The 10,708-nt window shown below is 55.3% G+C and overlaps 3 pseudogenes; 1 reads left to right on the forward strand and 2 right to left on the reverse strand.

Moving 5' to 3' along the window:
• The window catches only part of LOC105535180, a 15,834-nt pseudogene extending 8,647 nt beyond the window's left edge, over positions 1 to 7,187 (forward strand).
• Positions 7,188 to 7,471: 284 nt separating this feature from the next.
• Positions 7,472 to 8,155, reverse strand: LOC105535181 (annotated as a pseudogene).
• A 1,132-nt stretch (positions 8,156 to 9,287) lies between these two features.
• Positions 9,288 to 10,503, reverse strand: LOC105535182 (annotated as a pseudogene).
• Positions 10,504 to 10,708: the final 205 nt, after the last annotated feature.

Below are 10,708 nucleotides of genomic sequence, written 5' to 3' on the forward strand. Positions count from 1 at the left end.
GGTCCCATTACTTTCAAATAGGGTATCACAGTGGCCTCCTATGCCAGGAGCAGTGGCTCACACCTGTAATCCTAGCACTTTTGGAGGCCTGGGCAACATAGCAAGACCCCAGCTAATACATTAATAAGAAAAAAATAGCCAAGTGGTCATGGTGGCTCACACCTGTAATCCCAGCACTGTAGGCTGAGGCTTGTGGATCACCTGAGGCCCCTAGTTGGAGACCAGCCTGGCCAACATGGTGAAAGCCTGTCTCTACTGAAAATACAACAATTAGCTGGGCCTGCTGGCAGGAGCCTGTAATCACAGCAACTGGAAAGACTGAGGCAGAATTGCTTGAACCCAGGAGATGAAGGTTGCAGTGAGCTGAGATCCCACCATTGCACTCCAGCTTGGGTGAAAAGAGCAAGCCCCTGTCTTAAACAAATAAAATGAAAAAAAAGGAGGAGGAGGAGTAAGAGGAAGAAGAAACAGCCAGACTCGGTGGCTCACTCCTGTAAACAAGGAGGCAAAGGAGGAGGAGGAGGAGAAGGGAGGCGTAGAAGAGGGAGGAGGAACAGCAGAAGCAGCAGCAGCCAGGGGTGGTGGCTCACGCCTGTAGAAGAGGAAGAGGAGGATGAGGAGGAGGAGGAGGAGGATGAGGAGGAGGAAAAGGAAACAGGCATGGTGGCTCACACCTGTAAAAGAGGAGGAGGAGGGGGAGGAAACATCCAGGCATGGTGACTCACACCTGTAAAGGAGGAGGAGGAGGAGGAGGAAACAGCCAGGTGTGGTGGCTCAAGCCTCTCGAAGAGGAGGAGGAGGAAACATCCAGGCATCATTGCTCACAGCTGTAAAGGAGGAGGAGGCGGAAACAGCCAGGCGTGGTGGCTCACACCTGCAAAGGAGGAGGTGGAAGAGAAGAAGCAAAAGGAAACAGCCAGGTGCGATGACTCACACCTGTAACGGAGGAGGAGGAGGAAACAGGCACAGTGGCTCATGCATGTAAAAGAGGAGGAGAAATAGGAGGAAACAGCCAGGTACAATGGCTCACGCCTGTAGAAGAGGAGGAGGAGGAGGAAATAACACCCAGTTGTGGCTGATGACTGTAAAAGATGGGGAAGGAGGAGAAAACAGTCTGACAAGGTGGCTCAGGCCTATAGAGGAGGAGGAGGAAGAAACAGCCAGACATGGTGGCTCACATCTGTAAGGGAGAATGAGGAGGAGAAAGAAAATAGTCAGGCGGTGGCTCCCGCCTTTAAATGAGGAGGAGGAGGAGGAGGAAAAGAAAGAACCAGGAGAGGTGGCTCACACCTGTGGAGGAGGAGTAGGATGAGGAAATAGCCAGGCTTGATGGCTCCTGCCTGTAAAGGAGGAGGAGGAAGAGGAATAAACAGCCAGGCACGCTGGCTCCTGCCTTTAAATGAGGAGGAGGAGGGAAAAGCTGTCAGCTGTACCACAATTTGGAGGGCGGCATCCCAGATCTGCGGAGTGTTAGCTTCAGGCTGGTACGATCACTGAGCCTTTCAGGGCTGCCCCATCTTCCTACCAGGCTGCCCACTTCTTTTTTCTTTTTCTTTTAACTTTTTTTTTTTTTTTTGGAGACAGAGTCTCCCTCTGTGGCCCAGGCTGGAGTGCAGTGGCGTGATCTCAGCTCACTGCAACCTCTGCCTCCTGGGTTCAAGTGGTTCTCTTCTCTCAGACTCCTGAGTAGCCGGGACTACAGGCACGCACCACCATGCCCAGCTAATTTTCTTGTATTTTTACTAGAGATGGGGTTTCACCATATTGACCAGGCTGGTCTTGAACTCCTAACCTTGTGATCTGCTTGCCTCAGCCTCCCAAAGTGCTGGGACTACAGGTGTGACCCACTGTGCCCGGCCTTAATTTTATTTTTTGTAGAAATGGGGGTCCCTTAATTTTATTTTTTGTAGAGATGGGAGTCTCACTACGTTTCCCAGGTTGGTCTCAAATTCCTGTCCTCAAGTCATCTTCCCACATTGGCCTCCCAAAGTGCTGAGATTACAAGTGTGAGCCACTATGCACGACCTTAATTTTTGTATTTTGGTATTTAGTATTTTTGTATTTTTGGTAGAGACAGGGTTTTGCCATGGTATCTAACTCCCAGACTCCAGCAATGTGCCCACGTTGGCCTCCCAAAGTGCTGGGGTTACAGGCATGAGCCACTGTGCCCGGCCAAATAAAGGGGAATCTTAAGTCTCTTTGTATTAGTCCTTTCTTCATTGTACTCAAAGAATGCCTGGAACTGGGTAATTAATAAAGAAAAGAGATGTGTTTGCTCACTATTCTGCAGGCTGTACAGGAAGCATAGTATTGGCTATTTGTTTCCGGTGAGGCCTCAGGAAGCTTCCAATCATAGCAGAATGTATAAACCAAAATATATCTGAGACAGGTCTTGATCAATTTAGACAATTTATTTTGGGCTGGGTGCCATGGCTTATGCCTGTAATCCCAGCACTGTTAGGCTGAGGCAGGTAGATGACTTGAGGCCAGGAGTTTGAGACCGGCATGGAGAACGAAGTGAAACCGTGTCTCTACAAACTATACAAAAATTAGCTGTCATCCCAGCTACTCAGGAGGCTGAGGCAGGAGAAGTGCTTGACCCTGGGAGGCGAGATTGCAATAAGGCAAGATCATACCAGTGTACGCCAGTGTGGGCAATGAGTGAGTGAGATTCCCTCTTACCAAAAAAAAAAAAAAAAGTTTATTTTGCCAAAATTAAGGAGGCATGTCTGGGAGGCAGGTCCGTGTCTCTCTCCAAAGATTATTTTGAGGGGTTCAATATTTAAAGAGAAAGGACGGATAATTGGGAAGGGAAGATATTTTGAAAAGGTGTGAGTAGATAAGAGACAAACGGTTGTATACTTTGGAGTCTGATCAGCCTTTCTATTTCCTTTTCCTTTTTATTTTTTTTTTGAGGCAGAGTTTTGCTCTTATTGCCCAGGTTGGGGTGCAATGGCTCCATTTTGGCTTACTGCAACCTCAAACTCCTGGGTTCAAGTGATTCTCTTGCCTTAGCCTCCCGAGTAGCTGGGATTACAGGGGACCGCCACCACGCCTAGCTAATTTTTGTATTTTTAGTAGAGATGGGATTTCACCATCTTGGCCAGGCTGGTCTCGAACTCCTAACCTCAGGTGATCCACTCGCCTCAGCCTTCCAAAGTGATGCCTGGCCTTTAATCAGATTTTCAGCAAATACATAATGTACATCTAGGGAAAGGGTAGAGGAATAGTCACTTAGGCCATTTCTTTTTTCTTTTTTTGGACAGAGTTTCACTTCTGTTGCCCCAACTGGAGTGCAATGGTGCAACCTTGGCACACTGCAAACCTCTGCCAGCCCCAAGTTTCAAGCGATACTCCTGCTGCAGCCTCCCGAGTAGCTGTGATTATGGGTGCCTGCCACCACACTTGGCTAATTTTTGTATTTTTAGTAGAAACAGGGTTTCACTGGGTGTGGTGGCCCAAGCCTGTAATCCTAGCACTCAGGAGGCTGAGGCAGGCAGATTAGCTGAAGTCAGGAGTTCAAGACCAGTCTGACCAACATGGCAAAACCCTGTCTCTACTAAAACCCTGTCTCCACTAAAAATACAAAAATTAGCCAGGCAGTAGTGGCATGTGCCTATAATCCCAGCTACTCTGGAGGCTGAGGCAGGAGAATTGCTTGAACTTGGAAGGCAGAGGTTGCAATGTGCAGAGATTACACCACTACACCGCAGCATGGGTGACAGAGCAAGACTCCGTCTCAAAAAAGAAAAAAAAAATTGAAACGGGGTTTCACCATGTTGGGCAGGCCAGTCGTGAACTCCTGACCTCACATGATCCACCTGCCTCAGCCTCCCAAAATGCCGGGATTTCAGGCATGAGCTACCGCCCCTGGCCACTACTTATGCCTTTGTCTAACTCAGGGAATCTGCATTTATCCATTAGAGGAACAAGTCAAATACGCATTTATCTCAGGTGAGCAGAGGGATGACTTAGAGTTCAGTAAAGTTCTTGGTGCTCACAAGGAATTTCCTAGCAGGCAAATTGGGTGGGAGGTATGTAGCTTTTTTATTTTTTATTTTTTGAGAGAGTCTAACTCTGTGGAAAAGGCTGGAGTGCAGTGGCATGATCTTGGCTCACTGCAACCTCCTCCTCCCAGGTTCAAGTGATTCTCCTGCTTCAGCCTCTCGAGTACTTAGGATTACAGGTGTGCACCACCACGCCCGGTTAATTTTTTGTATTTTCAGTAGAGACGAGTGTATCACCAGGTTGGCCAGCCTGGTCTCGAACTCCTGACTTCAGGTTATCAGCCCACCTCAGCCTCCCAAAGTACTGGGATTACAGGCTTGAGCCACTGCACTTGGCCTCTCTCCCTGTATCTTCATGTGCCTGCAAACGCAAGAGGGAGTTCCTGGCCTCTTGGTTAGGGTCAGGGTCCCAGAAACGCAGGGTCAAGGCTATGATTCCATTCCTAGGATGTGCATTCTTGCAAGAGGCTGAATCCAACAGGCATGGAAGAGGCTCCGCTGTGGCTTGCTTGAATTCCTGCTGTGGATAGCAAGAGGAGGTGCTCCTTGAAGAAACAGGGGGATCCCACCAGTCTCAGGGGTTCTGTCCTGGCCTGCAGCCCTGGATCATCCAGTCTGTGCTGGGGTGAGGAACCAACCTTGCCCTTCTTGGCTGGGGCTGAGGGTGAGGGTCCCGCTTCCCCAAAGGCCTAGCCTGGGGTTTCAGCCGCAGGCCTCACTGGGCAGCACCAGACCCATCCCTCCCCTCCAGGCCTGGCACTTGCCCACAGCAAAGATGGCACAGATCGTCTCAGGTACCTGATGCCACCCATCTGCCAGGCTCCACCCGCACTGCTGTTAGCCCTGCAGATGGTGACCAAGCGGTGGAGCGGAAAATGTGACCTGGTGGACGGGGTGTCCTGCACAGCATTCGGGCTGCTGTTGTGTGGCTGCTTGCTGGCACTGCAAAGCAGGATGCTGTACCCCCAGGAGAGCCCATCGTGGGAGTCCGAGGAGCTGGGTGGCCTCTGGAGCTTCTGCACAGATTTCGAAGCTGACACCAGGGCTTTAAGGAGCAATGGTACCTGTGGCCACTGCAGGAGGTGAGGACTCGGGTCAGGGCCAGGAGGCGCCTGGAATCCAGCTGGTGGGAGAGAGGAGCGCTGGCCCCCTGCCGGCTCCTTCCCTTGGGTGCCCGGAGCTGGGGCCCAAAGGAGTTAAAGGTCAATGGGCTTGGGGGCACAGGACTGGGGGAAGGGCAACCCAGGGAAACCGGGAGGGCCGAGGCAGAGGAGGTGGGAAGAGGAAGAAGCACTCCTGCCAAGCCACCTCCTGAGGTGAAGGGTGAGCCCGGGCAGTGTCCTTTTTAATGTTTAGTTTTAATTTTTAAAAATTTCTTGAGACTGGGTTTGGCCCTGTCACCCAGGCTAGAGCTGAGTGGCACAATCCTAACTTCTGAGCTCAAGTGATTCTCCCACCCCAGCCTTGCAAGTTAGCTGGGGCCACCACGCCTGGCTAATTAGAAAATAATACTTGGACAGGTTAGGTAGCTAACTCCTGTAATCTCAGCACTTTGGGAGGCACAGGCAGGCGAATCACCTGAGGGCTGGAGTTTGAGACCAGTCTGGCCAACATGGTGAAACACTGCCTCTCCTAAAAATATAAAAATTAGCCGTGTGTGGGTGGTTCATGCTTGTAATCCCAGCTACTTGGGAGGCTGAGGCAGGAGAATTGGTTGAACCCAGGAGGCGGATGTTGCAATGAGCCAAGATCATGCCACTGCACTCCAACCTGGGTGAAAGAGAGACTCCATTTCAAAAAAAAAAAAAAAAACACACCAAAAACCTGTTTTTTTTTTTTTTTTAAAGATATAGGGTCTTACTACGTTGGCCAGGCTAGTCTTGAACTCCTGGCCTCAAGCCATCCTCCCACGATGACCTCCCAAAGTGCTAATTACAGGCGTGAGCCACTCAGACACTCACCTGGCCAGAGCGGCGTGTGCTCCACTGAGCCGGGTCCGGGGATCAGGAGGAGGGGAGAGTTTAGTCGTTCTGAGGTCAACTCTGCCGAGACAGGAAGGTCCTTTGGTTTTCAAGGTTCAGATAGAGGACAGGACATGACATCAGGCCAAGGACACCACCCCTGTTCCGCTTCTGACTTGGCTGTGGTCAGCAGAGAAATGGGACCAGGTGAGGTCTGGGCTGCATTTGTCTCTTCTACATCCTCTTTTTCTGACTTTGCGGCATTCAGTACAGGAAGAAGAGGAGAGAGCTGAATGCTAGTGTGCGACCCACTCACAGTGTCCTAAGCAAAGCTCCCCCATCCCCCCAACGAGCCTTCCTCCGTGTGACAGGCAGTGGGTCAACTGTCTCAGGGATAATGGGTTCCATCCACTCCTGAGGAGGAACTCCTGGCCCCACTGACCCAGGTGCACAAACTGCCCTGGCAGTTGACCTGTCGTCAGCAAGTTGTCTGTACGTTCTGCCAAGAGTTCCTACGGTATGTCAGGACTTGCGCTAGGCCTGGGAGGCCCAGCTGTGCAACACACTTGCCCCAGATTTTTTGGGGACCTAGGAGCTGAGCCCTGCCCCTCTCTCCACAGTCAGGCCCCACCCTGGATGTGCCAGTTCCCTCCAGCTTCGATGGCATTGGCTAGGACTGGCGCCTGCAACATTTTGTTAGCTGGGTGTTGTACGAATGGGAGGTGATCCTGCCAGAGCAATGGATCGAGGACCTGCGCACAAGAGTGGTGCTGAGTATTGGCAGTGCCCACTTCTATGCCATCGTGGTCAGTGCAGCCAGGAGAAGGCAGGGTGGTTGGGTGGGCATGGCTACCATCCCGCATGGGACCCCAGCAGCCACCCACAGCCTGTCTTCTGGGGTGGGATGGTGGGGATCCCTGCCCTGCCCTGGGGGCTGTGCCCTGTGTAGGGGGATAGGTAGCCTGATCTACTCCTTTGGAATACCATTCTTCCCCTCTGCCTGACAGGCCCCTGAGCCCCATGCAGCAGGTTATGTGAGGGTGTGCCTGATAGCAGGGCCCCTCCTCATGCCCTGACTTGCCACCCCTTCCCTGTATCTCCTGTGTCTGCAGTGGGTGAATGGTGTCAACATGCTAGAGCAGGAGGGGCTGACATCAGCATCTTGGTCCAGGTGGGACCCCTGCCCTCCTGCCTCTGCATCACTAATCACCATCAATAATATGCTCACCCCCAAGAAGGGGGGTCCCTGCCACTGGAGACCATCTGCTACATAACCAACACCTCCATGTGGGTACCATCCTGTCTCTACAGCTCGCACCCACCTTCCCCTCCAACCTCACTGCAGCCAGGAGGAAGAGGAAGGGCTTGGCCTGGAGAGGTCGCCATGAGGGATACCAAGAATGGACCTCTACAGGCCGATGGGAGGCCAGAGCTGGGCCTGTAGAGGCCAACTTCAGGACGATGTGGGGGCCTACAGAGGCCACTGGGAGGCCCAAGCTGGGCCTAGAGGAGCCGCCTGGGGGATGTTTGGGGGCCTGGAGACTCCATCGGAGGGCAGGAACTGAGCCTCCTGGAGAGGCCACCGTGAGGCCTGAGCTGGGCCTGGAGAGCTTGGCTTGAGGAAGTTTTGGGCCTACAAATGCCACCAGGAGTTGGGCGGGAACTGAGTCCAAAGAGGTTGCTGTGAGGCAGGAGTTGGGCCTGTACAGGCAGCTGAGAGGAAGAGCTGGGCCTGGAGAGGACGCCGGGAAGCTGCAGCCGGGTCTGGAGATTCCAACTTGAGGAGCTCCTCGGCCTGAGGAGGACGCCAAAAGGGGACAAACTGGGCCCAGAAAGGCCATTGTGAGGAGTGAGCTGGGTCTGAGGAGGCCATCAGGAAGCAGGAGAGGGGCCTGTCAAAGCTGCTGGAAGGCTGGAGCTTTAGACTGGGGAGGCTGCAGTGAGGCTGCGGCCTGGGTGTGGGAAAGTTTGCTGTGAGGCAGAGGCTGGGCCTGTATACGGGCTGTCAGGAGGCAGGAGACTGGGCCCGGAGAGGCCGACTGGAGGTCAAGTTCTGGGCCTGAAGCGGGAGCCAAAAGTCAACAACGGGGGATGGAAAAGCCACTGAGAGGCAGGAGGAGGGCTGGGCCTAAAGAGGCCATCTGGAGGCAGGAGGAGCTGGGTCTGGAGAGGCTGATGGGAGGACATTGTGCACCTGGAGAGACGGCCAAGAGGAGAGAGCTGGGCCTAGGGAGACTGAGTTGAGGGTGACTTGGGCCTGAAGAGGCTGCTGGGAGGCAGGAACTGGCCCCGGAGAGGCTGACTTTAGGGCAACGTGGGCCTGCAGAGGCCACTGGGAGGAAGACCCGGGCCCGGAGAGGCCGATTGGAGGATGTACAGGGCCAGGAGAGGATACAAACTAGGAAACACTAGGCCTGGAAAGGACACCATCGAGGCATGATCTTGGCCTACGGAGGCCACTTGGAGGCAGTAGCTGGGCCTTCAGACGCCACAGAAGGGCAGGAGCGTGGCCCTATAGGGCCACTGTGAGGTAAGAGGCAGACCCGGAGAGGGCCCACTGCGAGGTAGAGGCTGGACCTGGAGAGGCTGCCCACAGGCAGGGGCTTGGCCTGGAGAGGCCAAGAGAGGCATGAGCTAGGCCCCAACAGACTAGCATGAGGGAGGACATAGGCCTAGAGAGGCCAGTGTGAGGCAGGAGCTCACACATCTGGGCAGGCCGCAAGAGGCATCAATTCGGCCAAAACAGGCCATGGTGGGAGGAGCTGGGCTTGTCAAGGATGCCAGGAGGCAGGCAGGCAGGAACCTGGCCCCAGGAAGCCGCAGTGAGGCGAGAGCTGGGACTGGAGAGGCCCCTGGGAGGCAAGCGCGGGGCCTGCAGAAGCTGTTCTCCAGGCAGAGCTGGGTCTGTGCAGGCCACCGTGAGGCAGAAGGTGGGCCTACAGAGCTCTGGCTGGAGAAAGGTTTGGGTCTACAAAGGCTGGCGGGAGCTCGGCAGGAGCTGAGGCCACAGAAGTTTCTTGTTGCGATGCAGGCATCGGGCCTGTCGTCACAGGCAGGAGGAAGGGGAAGGGCTGGGCCTGGAGAGGCCGCCACGAGGGAGACAGAGGCTGGGCCTCTACAGGCAGCCGGGAGGCAGGAGCTGGCCCTGGAGGGGCCCACTTGAGGCCCTGGGTTGTACCTGGAGAGGCCGCCGGGAGGCCGGAGCTGGGCCTTGAGAGGCCGACTTCAGAACAATGTGGAGGCATGCAGTGGCCGCCAGCAGGCCCAAGCTGGGCCTAGAGGAGTCGCCTGGTGGAAGTTTAGGGACCTGGAGACTCTGTCAGAGAGCAGGAGCTGAACCACCTGGAGAGGCCACTGTGAGGCCTGAGCTGGTCCCGGAGAGCTTGGCTTGAGGAAGTTTTGGGCCTACAAATGCTGCCAAGAGGTGGGCGGGGGCTGAGTCCAAAGAGGTTGCTGTGAGGCAGGAGTTAGGCCTGTAGACACAGCCGGGAGGAAGAGCTGGGCCTGGAGAGGATGCCGGGATGCTGCAGCCGGATCTGGAGAGGCCGACTTGAGGAACTTCTGGGCCTGGAATGGCCGAGAAAAGGGGACAAACTGGGCCTGGTAAGGCCGTTGTGAGGGGTGAGCCGGGACTGAGGAGGCCATCAGGAGGCAGGAGCAGGGCCTGTCGAAGCTGCCAGAAGGCAGGAACTTCGGACTGGGGAGGCTGCAGTGAGATGATGGCCTGTGTGTGGGAGAGTCCACTGTGAGGCAGAGGCTGACCCAGTATACAGGCCTTTGGGATGCAGGAGGCTGGTCCCGGAGAGGCCGACTGGAGCTCAAATTCTTGGCCTGAAGAGGCTGCCAAAAGTCAAAAGCAGGGTCTGGAAAGGCCTCTGTGAGGCATGAGCTGGGCTGGGCCTAAAGAGGCCATGAGGAGGCAGGAGGAGCTGTACCTGGAGAGGCTGATGGGAGGAATTTGTGCACCTGGAGAGGCCCCCAAGAGGCGAGAGCTGGGCCAGGGCAGGCCGACTTGTGGACGACTTGGGCCTGCAGAGGCCGCCGGGTGGAAGAGCCGGGTCTGGAGAGGCCGACTGAAGGAAGTGAAGTTCCTGGAGAGGTTGCAAAGCAGCAAACGCTAGGCCTGGAAAGGCCGCTGTCGAGGCATGAGCTTGGCCTAAGTAGGCCACTGGGAGGCAAGAGCTGGCCCAGCAGAGGCCGCCAAATGGCAGGAGCTTGGGCCGAGGTTGCCACGGCGAGGCAAGTTTTGGGACCAGGGAGGGCCCATGGTCAGGTAAAGGCTGGGCCTGGACAGGCCGCTCACAGGCAGGGACTGGGCCTGGAGAGGCCATGAGAGGCATGAGCTGGGCCTTAACGGGCCAGCATGAGGGAGGACCTTGGCCTAGGGAGGCCAGTGTGAGGCAGGAGCTCACACTTCTGGGTGGGCTGCGAGAGGCGTGAGTTGGGCCGAAACAGGCCACGGTGTGGGAAGAGCTGGGCCTGTCGAGGCTGCTGGGAGGCAGGCAGGCAGGAACCTGGCCCCAGGAAGCTGCCATGAGGTGAGAGCCAGGCCTGGAGAGCCCCCTGGGAGGCAAGCGCTGGGCCCTCATAGGCTGTTCTCCAGCTGGAGCTGGGTCTCTGCAGGCCACCGGGAGTCAGAAGGTGGGCCTACAGAGCTCTGGCTGGAGAAAGGTTTGGGCCTACAGAGGTTGGTGGGAGTTGGGCAGGATCTGAGCCCACAGAGGTTGCTTGTTGCGACGT

Source organism: Mandrillus leucophaeus, unplaced genomic scaffold (assembly GCF_000951045.1).
Source record: "Mandrillus leucophaeus isolate KB7577 unplaced genomic scaffold, Mleu.le_1.0 Scaffold1423, whole genome shotgun sequence".
In the NCBI taxonomy this organism is placed as follows: domain Eukaryota; kingdom Metazoa; phylum Chordata; class Mammalia; order Primates; family Cercopithecidae; genus Mandrillus; species Mandrillus leucophaeus.